A 12,106-nucleotide genomic window follows, 5' to 3' on the forward strand; every position below is an offset into this window, starting at 1 on the left:
TTAATACATTTTTTATAATTTTTTTTATAAAATGTATTAAAAAAGTAGCAATTTTTTACTTTAAAAAAAAAAAATTCCGTTCACGCCGTTCACCGTACGGGATCATTAACATTTTATTTTAATAGTTCGGACATTTACGCACGCGGCGATACCAAATATGTCTATAAAATTTATTTTTTACGCTTTTTGGGGGTAAAATAGGAAAAAAACTGACATTTTACTTTTTTATTGGGGGAGGGGATTTTTCACTTTTTTTTTACTTTTACATTTTTTGACATTTTTTTTACACTTGAATAGTCCCCATAGGGGACTATTCATAGCAATACCATGATTGCTAATACTGATCTGTTCTATGTATAGGAAATAGAACAGATCAGTGTTATCGGCTATCTTCTGTTCTGGTCTGCTCGATCACAGACCAGAGCAGAAGACGCCGGGAGCTGGAAGCAGGAAGGTGAGGGGACCTCCGTGCGGCGTTCTGAATGATCGGATCCCCGCAGCAGCCCTGGGGGCGATCCGATCGTTCATTTAAATCGCGGGCGTCGGCCATTGCCGGCGGGTCCCTGGCTGCATCGCTCCGATGCCCGCGGTTATGCACAGGACGTAAATGTACGTCCTGGTGCGTTAAGTACCACCGCACCAGGACGTACATTTACGTGCTGCGTCCTTAAGGGGTTAAAGGGGTACTCCACTGGAAAACATTCTTTTTTAAATTAACTGGTACCAGAAAGTTATACAGATTTGTAAATTACTTTTATTTAAAAATCTTAATCCTTCCAGTACTTATGAGCTGCTGTATGCTCTAGAGGAAGTTATTTTCTTTTTGTCTGACTACAGTGCTCTCTGCTGACAGTGCTCTCTTTTTTAGGAACTGTCCAGAGTAGGAGCAAATCCCCATAGCAAACCTATCCTGCTCTGGACAGTTCCTAAAATGGACAGAGGTGTCAGCAGAGAGCACTGTAGTCAGACAGAAAAGAAATTCAAAAAGAAAAGAACTTTTTGTGGAGCATATAGCAGCTGATAAGTACTGGAAGGATTAAGATTTTAAAATAGAAGTAATTTACAAATCTGTTTAACTTTCTGGCCCCAGTTGATTTAAAAAAAAAAATGTTTTCCAGTGGATTACCCCTTTAAGTAAGGAGTGATGCAGGAGCTAGTGTGAATGGAATTAACCCAAGCAACCTGAGATACAAACTGACTGGGTATTTATGTGAGAAGGGTGTGGACACCGTGATGAGATGTAACTGGCACTATGTTCAAGCTTGCTGATAGATTCAGGCATTGTCACAGCAATCCATGATGCTTTAGCCAAAAACAGAAAAATGAAACCTTATGCCAGAACCAGATCCTATTCCTTACAAGATTATAGTATACTACGGTTCTAGGTCCGGTCACAAAACTGGATTCAGGTAAAAAATGAGCCGACCGGAGTCCCGTTTGACTCCGGTCAGCTCAATAAAGTGAATGGAGTTCAGCACTGGATCAGGCACCCGTAGTGTAAATCCGAGATGTGAATGTAGCCTAAGGAGAAGAGAGGGTTCTCCTGACCAAATATCAAAAAAAAATTTCTAGCCAAGTGTGCTTACCTTGCCGAGCCACACGCTCAACTCTCCTCGCTGCAGGCTTCGGATTTCTCCCTCTGTCACAGACAGAGGTGATGACAGTTACTGGCGCACCCTGTGGGGACTGGCCCGTGCACATACTTTCTCTTTTTAAGAAAGAGGGAAGAAAAGGAAAGAAAACTTTATCTTGTGTCTATAAAAATTTGATAAATAGTGAAGTTTAACCACTTAGGGACCCAGAGCGTACAGGTACACCTTGGCTCCCTGTTACTTAAGGACCCAGGGCGTACCTGTATGCCCGCGGGAATTCCGGTCCCCGATGCTCACCGGGCAGGGACCGGACCGGGATGCCTGCTGAAATCATTCAGCAGGTACCCCATGCAAACCCCTGGGGGGTCCTTGAGATCCCCCGATGCCAGCGATTCAGACCGGCAATCTGTGGCATTTCCGGGTAATATGGGTCTCCGGTGACCCAGAAAATAAGGCGGACCGGGGCTGTCCAAGACACCCCCGATCCCCCTGAAGGGATGGGAGTGCGGTGGCAGGGGTGTCACCCCTCCTATTCCTGCTATTGGTTGGTCAGAAGCGACCAACCAATAGCAGATCGGGGGCAGGGGGGGGGGTTAAAGTTCCGTCCCCCCGCTCTGCCCACCCACGGTAGTCTGGGCAGAACGGGGGAACTGTCCTGTGACCAGTGGTTACTTATCAGCGGCGACCGGCGGCGATGAGATGCGGCTCCCTGGTGCTGCGATCCTGCTGACTACGGAAGCCAGTGAGTTGTTGCCTAGCAAAATATTGTATGGGGAAATGAAAATATATTTTTTTAACTAAAATGCTGGTGTTACCCAACATTTTTCACAAGGGTAAATAGGAAAAAATGCCCTCCAAAATTTGTAACCCCATATGTGGATGTAAAGGGCATTGCTCAGAAGAGAAGGAGAGCAATTGGGCTTTTGAAGAGAAAATTTGTCCAGAATTGAAGGCCATGTGTGTTTACAAAGCCCCCATAGTGCCAAAAAATTGACCCCCCCCATGTGACCCCATTTTTGAAACTACACCCCTCACGTAATGTAATAAAGGGTACAGTGAGAATTTATACCCCACAGGTGTCTGACAGATTTTTGGAACAGTGGAATTTTTCGTTTGCACAGCCCACTGTTTCAAAGATCCGTCAAACGCCAGTGGGGTGTAAATGCTCACTGCACCCCTTATTACATTCTTTGAGGAGTGTAGTTTTCAAAATGGGGTCACATGTGGGGGGGGTCCACTGTTCTTGCACCACGGGGGTTTCTAAACGCACAAGGCCCCAGACTTCTCTTCCAACCAAATTCTCTCTCCAAAAGCTCAATGGTGCTCCTTCTCTTCTGAGCATTGTAGTGCGCCAGCAGAGCACTTGACGTCCACACATGGGGTATTTTCATACTCAGAAGAAATAGGGTTACCCATTTTTTCTCCTATTACCTCTTGTAAAAATGTTACATTTGGGTAAAAAACTGAATTTTTGTGAAAAAAAATAATTTTCATTAACACATCCGACTCCTCTTCTGAGCAATGTAGTTCACCCGCAGAGCACTTTACGTCCTAATATGGGGTATTTCCATACTCCGAAGAAATGGGGTTACAAATTTTTCATTCACACATGTGACTTTAACGAAAAGTCGTCAAACACCTGTGGGGTGATAAGGCTCACTGGACCCCTTGTTGCATGCCTTGAGGGGTGTAGTTTCCAAAATAGTATGCCGTGTGTTTTTTTGGTGTTATGGCACCATAGGGGCTTCCTAAATGTGACATGCCCCCCAAAAACCATTTCAGCAAAATTCACTGTCCAAAATACCATTGTTGCTCCTCCCCTTCTGAGCCCTCTAGTGCACCCACAAAGCACTTTACATCTACATATGAGGTATTTCCTAACTTGAGAGAAATTGGGTTACAAATTTTGGGGGGCTTTTTCTCCTATTACCCCTTGTAAAAATTCAAAAACTGGGTCTACAAGAACATGTGAGTGAAGATTTTGAATTTTCTTCTTTACTTTGGTACTATTCCTTTGAAACACCTAAAGGGTTAACAAACTTTCTGAATGTCATTTTGAATACTTTTAGGGGTGCAGTTTCTATAATGGGGTCATTTATGGGGTATTTCTAATATGAAGGCCCTTCAAATCCACTTCAAACTGAACTGGTCCCTGAAAAATTTTATTTAGAAAATTTGGTGAAAAATTGGAAAATTGCTGCTGAACTTTGAAGCCCTCTGGTGTCTTCCAAAAGTAAAAACATGTCAACTTTATGATACAAACATAAAGTATACATATTGTATATGGGAATAAATCTATTTTGCTTACAAGCAGAGAGCTTCAAATGTGTAAAAATGCAAAAATTTCAAATTTTTCATGACATTTTGGAATTTTTATCAAGGAATGATGCAAGTATCGATGGAAATTTACCACTATGTTAAAGTAGAATATGTCACGAAAAAACATCGGAAGCAAATTCATAAGTAAAAGCATCCCAGAGTTATTAATGCTTAAAGTGACAGTGGTCAGATGTGCATAAAAAAACGGGTCCTTATAGCGCACCCGTCAGATCCAACAAAAAATATTTTTTTAAATGTTTCACTCAGTACTTAATCCTGACCATGTACATCTAATTTTTATGTGTCTAACACCTTTATTTATTTTTTTATTACACTTTAAATTTAGCTCACTAGTCTGAATTCCTCTCAAAGGGAGGGGGCGTGGCCTCACTGTGCAGGTCTCCGCCCCCTCCCTCAGTATGCTGTCTGCTCACATATCCCCTAGCATTAGCAAAACGACAACTCCCAGCTTGTCCTGACTGACAGTAGCGGGACACAAGCTGACAGTGGGAGGATTTTTCCTCCAGCTGTGAGCCCTGCGCTCCCAGCTGTCAATCAAGGAAGTGTGTCCATGACATAGGTGATGATGCATGGACACAGCAGGACTAGTATGTGTCCAAGCAGGCAGGGGGGGGGGGCAGTTGTTTGACCGGCTTTTTCAGTATGAAATACTGAGCATTTTCTAATGAAAGCAATTGCAAAACCTATTGATTTTGTATGCTTTACAACATATCAAAAGTTTTTGTATCTGACAGTGCCCATTTAAGGTGAAAATGGGCTGGGTCCTTAACCCCTTAAGGACAAATGACGTACTGTGACGTCATGTGTCCGTTCCCAAACTATAACACGTCATAGCGGGTCATAGCGCACGGCATTGATCGCGGTGCCGCGCGCTATTAACCCTTTAGATGCGGCGTTCAAAGTTCAATGCCGCGTCTAAAGTAAGAGTATGCCGGTTAGCTCAGTGGGCTGTTCGGGATAGCCGCGGCGAAATCGCGGCATCCCGAACAGCTTACAGGACAGCAGGAGGGTCCCTACCTGCCTCCTCGCTGTCCGATCACCGAATGACTGCTCAGTGCCTGAGATCCAGGCATGAGCAGTCAAGCGACAGAATTATCGATCACTGGTTTCCTATGAGAAACCAGTGATCAATGTAATAGATCAGAGTGTGCAGTGTTATAGGTCCCTATGGGAGCTATAACACTGCAAAAAAAAGGGGGAAAAAAGTGAATAAAGATCATTTAACCCCCCTTTTCCCATAAAAAAAAACACAGTGTAAATAAAAATAAACATATATGGTATCACCGCGTGTGGAAATGTCCGAATTGTAAAAATATATCGTTAATTAAACCGCACGGTCAATGGCGTACGCGCAAAAAAATTGTACCCCTAAAAACTTCAGATCACGGCGCAAAAAATTAGCCCGCATACCGCCCCATACGTGCAAAAATAAAAAAGTTATAGGGGTCAGAAGATGACAATTTTAAACATATAAATTTTCGTGCATGTAGCTATGATTTTTTCCAGAAGTACGACAAAATCAAACCTATATAAGTAGGGTATCATTTTAATCGTATGGACCTACAGAATAAGGATAAGGTGTAATTTTTACCGAAAAATGTACTACGTAGAAACGGAAGCCCCCAAAATTTACAAAACAGCATTTTTTTTTTTCAATTTTGTCTCACAATGATTTTTTTTTCCATTTTACCGTAGATTTTTGGGCAAAATGACTGACGTCATTACAAAGTAGAATTGGTGGCGCAAAAAATAAGCCATCAGATCGATTTTTAGGGGCAAAATTGAAATAGGTATGATTTTTTAAAGGCAAGGAGGAAAAAACGAAAATGCAAAAATGGAAAAACCCTCGGTCCTTAAGGTGTTAAAAGCACAGCAGTGTGGGAAATGGTGATTGGGTTGATAGATAGGGCCCAGTGGTTAAAAATCTTTATAAATATTAAACAAAGTTCATCGAATGGTAAATGTCACTTTGTTTCACCGATTCATAGATCATATTATTCCCAATTTTTTTTTTTCCGTTTTTTTTAGTTTAAGACAGGAAGAAGGGCAGACTTCTCTTGTCATAGAGGAGTAAGGAAAGCTAAGAACAATAAAATTCATTTTAATTTGCAATAATATGCTTGTTTTGTAATACAATGTAATTTTTAAGAGTTTAATAATAAGATTTTATTAAAAAAAAAAGGAAAAAAACTAAGAATGCGAATAAATCGTAACATGTATTAGAAACATGTTGGCTTGTTTCCTGTTTTTATAATGCATTTTATGCAATAATGTTCCTGCTGTTAAGAAGAAGAATAACAAGAAAGTTTTAATTTTGCCTTTTGGATTACATTCACCTGGATCTGTCCGTTATATCAGTTATACTCGTCTGTGGCTGATCATATTGTGCTTTTTCTGTTCACGTTTATTGACGCATGTCATGTATGTGCTGCTGCTATTTGTCAGTGTATGTTATATAGGGTTTTCAAATGTGTTGAGGATAGAAGGCAATTTGTCTTCTGGATCATCCTGCTCAAAAACGATTTAGAAGACAAACTGCATTCTAACTAGAACACACATTGCCAATATTAGTCAGTGAAAAGCCAGTGTAATACATATACTCACAGGAGGGTTTTGGTCATGGGCAAAATGGAAATTCAAGGCAGAAGACAACACATAGAATAGTGCGGACAAAGAAGTTCACGCCCAATGAAAAACAGAGAACTGTTTAGAGAGGGTGTACTGAACTTGGGACGACAGAGGAGAAAATAACAAGAGAACAGCGCAAATCTATAGTTCTAGGACTCAAAAATATTAACCTGTTAGGTGACCCGATTGCCGGAAAATAAGGGTGATCGGAGCTGTCAGAGACACCCACGGTCATCATAAAGGATAGGAGCGGGGTGATAGGGGTGCCACCTCCTCCTATCCCCTGCCATTGGTCGGTCAGGACTAACCGACCAATGGCAGTTGGGGGGGGGGGGGTTAAAGTTAATTTCCCCCGCTCTGCCCACCGATGGAAGTCCGGGCAGAGCGGGGATAGCGAGGGGGGCAGCATGGCCGGCTTACCAGGCAGCATGGATTATCAGAGACAGCGGGCGGCAGCAGATGAGGCAGTGGCAGAGACAGCGGTGGAGGAGGCCGCAGTGATGATGGCTGGTAAGTGATCTTCACTGTGGGCTTCTCGAAGTTGCAAAACTACAACTCCCAGCATGCCCAAACAGCCAAAGGCTGTCTGTGCATGCTGGGAGTTGTAATTTTGCAACATCTGGAGGGCCACAGTTTGAAGACCACTGTGTAGTGGTTTCCAAACTGTGGTCCTCCAGATGTTGCAAAACTACAACTCTCAGCATGTCCAGACATGCTGGGAGTTGTAGTTCTGTAACAACTGTCCCTTCAGATGTTGCAAAACTACAACTCCCAGCATGCCTGGACAGTCTGGACATGCTGGGAGTTGTAGTTTTGCAACCTCTGAAGGGGCACAGTTTGGAGACCACTATATGGTGGTCTCCAAACTGTAGCCCTCCAGATGTCTCAAAACTACAATTCCCAGCATGCTCAGTAAGTCAGAGATGCTGGGTGGTGTAGTTCTGCAACATCTAGCCCTTCAGATGTTGCCAAACTACAATTCCCTGCATGCCTGGACAGTCTGAGCATGCTTGGAATTGCAGTTTTGCAACATCTGGAGGGCCACAGTTTGGAGACCACTACATAGTGGTCTCTAAACTGTTCTTCTCCAGTTGTTGCATAACTACAACTCCTAGCATGCCTTTCGTCTGTCAGCGCATGCTGGGAGTTGTACTTTTGCAACAGCTGAAAGTACACAGGTTGGGAAACACTGAGCTACAACTCCCAGCATGTACGGTCTGTCAGTGCATTCTGGGAGTTGTAGCTTTGCAACAGCTGGATGTTTGCCCCCCATGTGAATGTACAGGGTACATTCACACAGACAGAGGTTTCCAGTGAGATTCCTTCTACAAGTTTGAGCTATGGCAACATTTCCGCTCAAACTCACTGTAAACCCACGCCGTGTGAATGTACCCTAAAAACACTACACAAAACAAAGAGTAAAACACTATATAAACACCCTTGCATGGTCCCGCCCGCCCCCCCCCCCCCCCCCCTTTCACCAATAAAAATGACTAACATCTTGTACGGCACTGTTTTTAAAACAGAGCCACAAGCTATTGCAAAACAACACCTCACAGCCACTGACTGTCCTGGCATGCTGGGAGTTTTGCAACAACTGGAGCACCCTGTTTGAGAAACACTGCCGTAGGATATTTATGGTGGAAGCAAGCACCATGCTTTTAGCTGGGTCCGCCCCTATGCAAATTCCTAATTTAGACATCAAATGCGCATGGCGCTCTCTCACTACGGAGCCCTGTCATATTTCAAGGCAACAGTTTAGGGTCACATATGGGGTATTTCCATATTTGGAAGAAATTGTGCTATCAATTTTGGGGGAGCTTTTTCTCCTTTTACCCCTTATGAAAAGGTAAAGTTAGGGGCTACACCAGCATGTTAGTGTAAAAAATTTTTTTTTTTTACACTAAAATGCTGGTGTTGCCACATACTTGTCATTTTCACAAGAGGTAAAAGGAAAAAATGACCCCCAAAATTTGGAACGCAATTACAAATATGTGGACGTAAAATGCTCTGCGGATGCACAACAGGGCTCAGGAGTGAGAGTGCACAATGTACATTACAGGCCTAAATTGGTGATTTGCACAGAGGTGGGTGATAGTTACAGCGGTTCTGTAACGCAAAAAAGAAAACACTAACATGTGACTCCATTTTACAAACTACACCCCTCAAGTAAAGTAATAATGGGTACATTGAGCCTTAACACCTTACAGGTCTTTGACAAATTTTCGTTAAAGTTGGATGTGAAAATTAAAAATGTGTTTTTTTCCCCTGAAATGCTGGTGTTACCCCAAATTTTTCATTTTCACCAGGGGTAATAGGAAAAAAGCCCCCCAAAATTTGTAACACAATTTCTTCTGAGTAAGGAAATGCCCCATATCTGGATGTAAAGTGCTCTGAGGCATACTACAGGGTTCAGAAGAGAAGGAGCGCCATTGGGCTTTTGGAGAGAGAATTTGGCTGGAATTGAAAGCCAAGTGCATTGACAAAGCCACCATGCTGCCAGAACAGTGGACCCCCCCCCCCCCCCCCCCCCCCACATGTGACCCTATTTTGGAAACTACACCCCTCACGGAATGTAACAAGGGGTGCAGTGAGTATTTACACTCCACATGTCTCATTTGCACAACCTACTGTTCCAAAGATTTGTCAAACACCAGTGGGGTGTAAATGCTCACTGAACCCCTTATTGAATTCTGTGAGGGGTGTAGTTTCCATAATGGGGTCACATGTGCGGGAGGGGTCCTCTCTTCTGGGCACTATGGGGGCTTTGTAAATGCACATGGCCCCCAACCCCCTTCCAACCTAATTATTTCTCCAAAAGCCCAATGGCTCTCCTTCTCTTCTGAGTCCTGTAGTTCGCCCACAGAGCACTTTATATCCACATATGAGGTATTTCCATACTCATAGTATTTCCATACATAGTTTTCATAATGGAGTCCATTATAGGGGAATTCGAACATAAAGACCCTCAAATTCACTTCAAAACTTAACTGGTCCTTGAAAAATTATGATTTTGAAATTTTTAAAATTTAAAAATAAAAATTGGAACATTTCTGCAATACTTTTGAAGCCCTCTAATGTCTTCAAAAAGTAAAAACATGTCAACTTTATGATGCAGACATAAAGTTGACATATTGTATATGTGAATCAACATGTAATTTATTTGACCTAGCCATTTTCCTTATAAGCAGAGAGCATCAAAGTTTCCTGAAATTTTGGCATTTTTCACCAAGAAATGATGCAAGTGTCGACAGAAATTTACCACTAACATAATGTAGACTATGTCATGAAAAAACAATCTTGGAATCAAATTTATAAGTAAAAGCATCCCAGAGTTATTAATGCATAAAATGGGCTTTGTCCCCAAAGGGTTAATCAGTAGTACCAGGGAAGTTTAAAGATTCAGGTCCACATCAAGAATATATTTAAAGGTAAACATACAGCAGTTTTCTTACTGCCCTATTTATAAGAATGGGTCTTGAAGAAAGCCATGTGCTTGATCTTGCCATTCAGATGTGTGGGACAGAATTTCCTATTTAAAGTGTACTTGACATTAAATAAACATTTTATGGTACTGGAAAAAAAATAAAAGGAGTGTGGCACTCACCTAAGATTTTCAAAGTTGTCTTTATTTAATATTTCATATAATACAGAAGAATGATAAACAAGAAATATTCTAGAGCTCAGCTGAGCTCCCAGTTCTGACTACAGGCTGTTTCGAGGACACATGCTGCTTGTTTACGCCTGTCCCAATAAACCTGTCATCCGGTTTAAATACTCCGGGGGATATAAGAGGAAGATCAAGTTAATTTCTTCTGAGGCCGGGTTCACACCGCCGAAAATGTGGGGAATGTCTTCTTGAAAAACCTGGGCAGTCATTCCACACATTTGATACCGCAGGCGCTATGACCACTCCGCAGAAAGAATACACATGTCTATTCTTTCTGGAGACACCAGAATCGGGATTTGGCAAATTTTGCCATGTGCACAGCACAACAAAATCCCATCAAAAACAATGGGACTTTGCTGCAGCGGAATTTCCAAGGGGAATATTCATGCATAATTCCGCTTGGAAATTCCGCTGTGTGAACATAGCCTAAGGGAGAGGAAGAAATCAAGGCTTAACCAAATCTGAGCAGAACTAAAACGAAACATAAATAATTTACAAGAAAACACAAAATTTTTTTCTTTCATTTTCAGTGAGCAGTCCTGTTGTTTACAGTCAGAAAGTCCACTTGGTCTCTCTCCGTAGTAATGTTTGTTAGCGCCGGGGGAGGTTTTCTCAAGTTTTTCTATGCAAAAATACAAGCACAAGCTCTTTGACCTCAGGCACCAGAAGCAGATAAACATGCATCTAATGGTGGATCCTACATAAAAAAAAAAAATCCACAAGGGCAGATGACACAATAGACCCTGTATTCCGATCTACATGTAATGAGTTGTGGATTTTGGGGCTACAAATATGAAAGTTATATGGCTTTCCATTGTGCTACTTTTAGTCAACCAAGACTCCTAGTGAGTATTGTCCTTAGATGAGAAGGTACTTTGCCCACCTCCCTCCCATGTGCATAACCTGATACAGTTTGCCTCATGGTTGTTGCTGATCTTTTATTTTTGAAATAATACTCCCACATCATGACCATATTACTACTATATAACTGAATACCACCATACAGTTACTTAATAAAAACCTCTGTTCACAGACCAATATTCCCTCTCATACAGTGCCCATATAGAGGTAGATTCCAGCTCTATACAGTTCCACGCAGTTACATTCAGTGACTCACAGGGGGTGTATTCTGATTGATGTCGTTCACATTTCTATCTTTTCCAAGCACAGCCCGCCATGAGGACTTCTTATAGCCGCAACTCGTCTCTGCAGAGTCTGACAGACAAACATCTTAGGTTTCTCACTTATCTTCCTTTTCTCCCCCATACCTCTATACAAAATATCCCATCTCTTCAAGCCCAGACAGTAAAAGAGTGCCAGATTACAATAAAATAATATAATGTATACAGTACATAGTATATGCAGTACCCAGAGTATACACAGTACACACACAGTATATACAGTACACAGAGTATACACAGTATATACAGTACAGACATAGTATATACAGTATATATTGTACAGACATAGTATATATAGTACACACACTGTGGGGGAGATTTATCAAAACCTGTGCAGAGGAAAAGTTGCCCAGTTGCCTATAGCAACCAATCAGATTGCTTCTTTCATTTTTTTAAAGGCCTCTGAAAAATGAAAGAAGTGATCTGATAGGTTGCTATAGGCAACTCAGCAACTTTTCCTCTGGACAGGTTTTGATAAATCTCCCCCACAGAGTATATACAGTATATACATTGTCATTGTTTAGTGTTGACGCAGCGATGCTGCAGGCTGATGCTGACACATTAGTCTTTGTTTTGTGCTGTAGGTATATGGTAATATAGGGCTTGCAGGAGCTGAACTTGGGCTTTAGGGGTTCTGTGTGGTTGAAAAGCCTCATTAACCTCTTGGGGACGCAGGGCGTAGGCATACACCATGC

The sequence above is a fragment of the Hyla sarda genome, chromosome 2, assembly GCF_029499605.1.
Source record: "Hyla sarda isolate aHylSar1 chromosome 2, aHylSar1.hap1, whole genome shotgun sequence".
In the NCBI taxonomy this organism is placed as follows: Eukaryota; Metazoa; Chordata; class Amphibia; order Anura; family Hylidae; genus Hyla; species Hyla sarda.